Source organism: Arachis hypogaea, chromosome 5, assembly GCF_003086295.3.
Source record: "Arachis hypogaea cultivar Tifrunner chromosome 5, arahy.Tifrunner.gnm2.J5K5, whole genome shotgun sequence".
Classification (NCBI taxonomy): Eukaryota; Viridiplantae; Streptophyta; class Magnoliopsida; order Fabales; family Fabaceae; genus Arachis; species Arachis hypogaea.
Window position 1 is genome coordinate 15,521,977 of NC_092040.1, and position 6,000 is coordinate 15,527,976.

Here is a 6,000-nt window from a genome sequence, read left to right on the forward strand (position 1 = left end):
TCCACACCTTAATCTATGGTGTGTAGAAACTCCACCATTGAAAATACATAAGAACAAGGTCTAGGCATGGCCGTGAGGCCAGCCCCCAAAACGTGATCAAGAGATCAAAGTGATACTGAGATGCTCTAGAAATCTCAAGACCCCCAGATGAAAATAAAATAGCAAAATGTCCTATTTATAGAGAACTAGTAGCCTAGGGTTTACAGAAATGAGTAAATGACGTAAAAATCCACTTCTGAGCCCACTTGGTGTGTGCTTGGGCTGAGCATTGAAGCTTCCATGTGTAGAGACTTTTCTTGGAGTTAAGAGCCAGCTTTTGTGCCAGTTTGGGCGTTTAACTCCCACTTTTGTGCCAGTTCCGGCGTTTAACGCTGGGAATTCTAAAGCTGACTTGGAACGCCTGTTTGGGCCATCAAATCTCGAGCAAAGAATGGACTATTATATATTGCTAGAAAGAGCTAGATGTCTACTTTCCAACACAATTGAGAGCGCGCCAATTGGGCTTCTGTAGCTCCAGAAAATCCACTTTGAGTGCAGGATGATCAGAATCTAACAGCATCTGCAGCCCTTTTTAGCCTCTGAATCAGATTTTTGCTCAGGTCCCTCAATTTTAGCCAGAAAATACCTGAAATCACAGAAAAACACACAAACTCATAGTGAAGTCCAGAAAAGTGAATTTTAAATAAAAACTAATAAAAATATAATAAAAACTAAATAAAACATACTAAAAGCATACTAAAAATAATGCCAAAAAGCGTATAAATTATCCGCTTATCACAACACCAAACTTAAATTGTTGCTTGTCCCCAAGCAACTGAAAATCAAATAGGATAAAAATAAGAGAATATACAATGAATTCCAAAAACATATATGAAGATTAGTATTAATTAGATGAGCGGGGCTTTTAGCTTTTTGCCTCTGAACAGTTTTGGCATCTCACTTTATCCTTTGAAGTTCAGAATGATTGGCTTCTATAGGAACTCAGAATCCGGATAGTGTTATTGATTCTCCTAGTTAAGTATGATGATTCTTGAACACAGCTACTTTATGAGTCTTGGCCGTGGCCCAAAGCACTCTGTTTTCCAGTCTTACCACCGGATACATCCATGCCACAGACACATAACTGGGTGAACCTTTTCAGATTGTGACTCAGCTTTGCTAGAGTTCCCAATTAGAGGTATCCAGGGTTCTTAAGCACACTCTTTTTGCTTCGGATCATGACTTTAACCGCTTAGTCTCAAGTTTTCACTTGACACCTTCACGCCACAAGCACATGATTAGGGACAGCTTGGTTTAGCCGCTTAGGCCAGGATGTTATTCCTGTAGGCCCTCCTATCCACTGATGCTCAAAGCCTTGGATCCTTTTTATTATCCTTGCCTTTTGGTTTAAAGGGCTATTGGCTTTTTCTGCTTGCTCTTTTTTTTTTTGAATTCACTGCTTTTTCTTGCTTCAAGAATCATTTTTATGATTTTTCAGATCCTCAGTAACATGTCTCCTTTTTCATCATTCTTTCAAGAGCCAACAATTTTAACATTCATGAACAACAAATTCAAAAGACATATGCACTATTCAAGCATACATTCAGAAATGAAAAGTATTGCCACCACATCAAAATAATTAATCTGTTATAAAATTCGAAATTCATGCAATTCTTCTCTTTTTCAATTAAGAACATTTTTCATTTAAGAAAGGTGATGGATTCATAGGACATTCATAACTTTAAGGCATAGACAATAAGACACTAATGATCATAAGAAACAAACATAAATAAACCATAAAGCATAATTTTCGAAAAATAGGAAAATAAAGAACAAGGAGATTAAAGAACGGGTCCACCTTAGTGATGGCGGCTTGTTCTTAATGTCTCTTCCTTGCCTTTATTGCTCTTCTCTCATGATTCTTTGATCTTCTCTAATTTCATGGAGGAGGATGGAATGTTCTTGGTGCTCCACCCCTAGTTGTCCTATGTCGGAACTCGATTCTCCTAGGGAGGTATTGATTTGCTCCCAATAGTTTTATGGAGGAAAGTGCATCCCTTGAGGCATCTCAGGGATTTCATGATGAGGAATTTCCTCATGTCCATGAGTGGGATCTCTTGTTTGCTCCATCCTCTTCTTAGTGATGGGCTTGTCCTCATCAATGAGGATGTCTCCCTCTATGTTAATTCCAACTGAATTACAGATGTGACAAATGAGATGAGGAAAGGCTAACCTTGCCAAGGTAGAGGACTTGTCTGCCACCTTATAAAGTTCTTGGGATATAACCTCATGAACTTCTACTTCCTCTCCAATCATGATGCTATGAATCATGATAGCCCGGTCTATAGTAGCTTCGGACCGGTTGCTAGTGGGAATGATTGAGCGTTAGATAAACTCCAACCATCCCCTAGCCACGGGCTTGAGGTCATGCCTTCTCAGTTGATCCGGCTTCCCTCTTGAATCTCTCTTCCATTGAGCGCCCTCTTCACAAATGTCTATGAGGACTTGGTCCAACCTTTGATCAAAATTGACCCTTCTAGTGTAGGGGTGTTCATCTCCTTGCATCATGGGCAAGTTGAATGCCAACCTTACATTTTCCGGACTAAAATCTAAGCATTTCCCCCGAACCATTGTAAGCCAATTCTTTGGGTCCAGGTTCACACTTTGATCATGGTTCTTGGTGATCCATGCATTGGCATAGAACTCTTGAACCATTAAGATTCTGACTTGTTGAATGGGGTTGGTAAGAACTTCCCAACCTCTTCTTCGGATCTCATGTTGGATCTCTGAATATTCACTCTTTTTGAGTTTGAAAGGGACCTCGAGGATCACCTTCTTCATGGCCACAACTTCATAGAAGTGGTCTTGATGCACCCTTGAGATGAATATCTCCATTTCCCATGACTCGGAGGTGGAAGCTTTTGCCTTCCCTTTCCTCTTTCTAGAGGTTTCTCCGGCCTTAGGTGCCATAAATGGTTATGGAAAAACAAAAAGCAATGCTTTTACCACACCAAACTTATAAGGTTTGCTCGTCCTCGAGCAAAAGAAGAAAGAAAGGAGTAGAAGAAGAAGAAAATGGAGGAGATGGAGGGGGTTTTGTAATTCGGCCAAGGGGGAGAAGTAGTGTTTAGGTTGTGTGAAAATGAAGGAGTGAAGAAGGGTTTATATAGGGGTGGAGAGAGGGGTAGGGTTCGGTCATTATGGGTTGGTTTGGGAGGGAAAGTGGTTTGAATTTGGATGGTGGGGTAGGTGGGATTTTATAAAGGATGGATGTGAGTGGTGAAAAGAATAGTGGGATTTGATAGGTGAGGGTTTTTTTTTGGGAAAGAGGTATTGAGGTGATTGGTGAATGGGTGAAGAAGAGAAAGAATGGTGGGGTAGGTGGGGATCCTGTGGGGTCCACAGATCCTGAGGTGTCAAAGATAGCTCATCCCTGCACCAAGTGGCGTGTAAAATGCCCTTTCTGCCAATCCTGGCGTTAAACGCCGGGCTGCTGCCCTTTTCTGGCGTTAAACGCCAGTCTGGTGCCCCTTTTTGGTGTTAAACGCCAGTCTGGTGCCCCTTTCTGGCGTTAAACGCCCAGAATGGTGCCAGACTGGGCGTTAAATGCCCATTTGCTGCCCTTACTGGCGTTTAAACGCCAGCAAGCTTTTCCTCCAGGGTGTGCTGTTTTTCTTTCTGGTTTTCATTCTATTTTTGCTTTTTCAATTGTTTTTGTGAATTCACATGATCATCAACCTATAGAAAGTATAAAATAACAATGGAAAATAGATAAATATAACATTGGGTTGCCTCCCAACAAGCGCTTCTTTAATGTCAGTAGCTTGACAGTGGGCCCTCATGGAGCCTCACAGATGTTCAGAGTAATGTTGGAACCTCCCAACACCAAACTTAGAGTTTGAATGTGGGGGTTCAACACCAAACTTAGAATTTGGTTGTGGCATCCCAACACCAAACTTAGAGTTTGACTGTGGGAGCTCTGTTTGACTCTGTTTTGAGAGAAGCTCTTCATGCTTCCTCTCCATGGTTACAGAGGGATATCCTTGAGCCTTAAACACAAAGGATTCTTCATTTACTTGAATGATCAATTCTCCTCTGTCAACATCAATCACAGCCTTTGCTGTAGCTAGGAAGGGTCTGCCAAGGATGATGGATTCATCCATGCACTTCCCAGTCTCTAGGACTATGAAATCAGCATGGATGTAATGGTCTTCAATCTTTACCAGAACATCCTCTACAAGTCCATAAGCTTGTTTTCTTGAATTGTCTACCATCTCTAGTGAGATTCTTGCAGCTTGTACCTCAAAAATCCCTAGCTTCTTTATTACAGAGAGAGGCATGAGGTTTATGCTTGACCCTAGGTCACACAGAGCCTTCTCGAAGGTCATGGTGCCTAATGTACAAGGTATTGAGAACCTCCTAGGGTCCTGTTTCTTTTGAGGTAATCTCTGCCTAGTCAAGTCATCCAGTTCTTTGGTGAGCAAAGGGGGTTCGTCCTCCCAAGTCTCATTACTAAATAACTTGTCATTTAGATTCATGATTGCTCCAAGGTACTTAGCAACTTGCTCTTCAGTGACATCTTTGTCCTCTTCAGAGGAAGAATACTCATCAGAGCTCATAAATGGCAGAAGTAAATCCAATGGAATCTCTATGGTCTCAGTGTGAGCCTCAGATTCCCATGGTTCCTCATTAGGGAACTCATTGGAGGCCAGTGGACGTCCATTGAGGTCTTCCTCAGCGGCGATCACTGCCTCTTCCTCCTCTCCAAATTCGGCTATGTTGATGGCCTTACACTCTCCTTTTGGATTTTCTTCTGTATTGCTTGGAAGAGTACTAGGAGGGAGTTCAGTAACTTTCTTACTCAGCTGACCCACTTGTGCCTCCAAGTTTCTAATGGAGGACCTTGTTTCAGTCATGAAACTTTGAGTGGTTTTGATTAGATCAAAGACCATGGTTGCTAAGTCAGAGTGGCTCTGCTTAGAATTCTCTGTCTGTTGCTGAGAAGACGATGGAAAAGGCTTGCCATTGCTAAACCTGTTTCTTCCACCATTATTGTTGTTGAAACCTTGTTGAGGTCTCTATTGATCCTTCCATCAGAGATTTGGATGATTTCTCCATGAAGGATTATAGGTGTTTCCATAGGGTTCTCCCATATAATTCACCTCTTCCATTGATGGGTTCTCAGGATCATAAGCTTCTTCTTCAGATGAAGCGTCCTTAGTACTGCTCGGTGCAGCTTGCATTCCAGACAGACTTTGAGAAATCATATTGACTTGCTGAGTCAATATTTTGTTCTGAGCCAATATGGCATTCAGAGTATCAATCTCAAGAACTCCTTTCTTCTGATTCGTTCCATTGTTCACAGGATTCCTTTCAGAAGTGTACATGAATTGGTTATTTGCAACCATTTCAATGAGTTCTTGAGCTTTTGCAGGCGTCTTCTTCAGATGAAGAGATCCTCCAGCAGAGCTGTCCAATGACATCTTGGACAGTTCAGACAGACCATCATAGAAGATACCTATGATGCTCCATTCAAAAAGCATGTCAGAAGGACACTTTTTGATCAATTGTTTGTATCTTTCCCAAGCTTCATAGAGGGATTCACCTTCCTTCTGTTTGAAGGTTTGGACTTCTACTCTAAGCTTACTCAATTTTTGAGGTGGAAAGAACTTTGCCAAGAAGGCATTGACTAGCTTTTCCCAAGAGTTCAGGCTTTCTTTAGGTTGTGAGTCCAACCATAACCTAGCTCTGTCTCTTACGGCAAAAGGGAATAGCATAAGTCTGTAGACCTCAGGGTCAACCCTATTGGTCTTGACAGTGTCACAGATTTGCAAGAATTCAGCTAAAAACTGATGAGGATCTTCCAATGGAAGTCCATGGAACTTGCAATTCTGTTGCATTAGAGAAACTAATTGAGGCTTAAGCTTAAAGTTGTTTACTCCAATGGCAGGGATAGAGATGCTTCTCCTATAGAAGTCGGGAGTAGGTGCAGTAAAGTCACCCAGCACCTTCCTTGCATTG

General features: G+C 41.7%; 1 non-coding gene across 1 annotated transcript; it reads left to right on the forward strand.

Moving 5' to 3' along the window:
- The first annotated feature begins 5,516 nt into the window (after nucleotides 1–5,516).
- Nucleotides 5,517–5,624, forward strand: LOC112804689 (small nucleolar RNA R71). Its single transcript, XR_003203303.1, has one exon. It is a non-coding gene; the product is annotated as a small nucleolar RNA R71 (small nucleolar RNA).
- The last annotated feature ends 376 nt before the right edge of the window (nucleotides 5,625–6,000 follow it).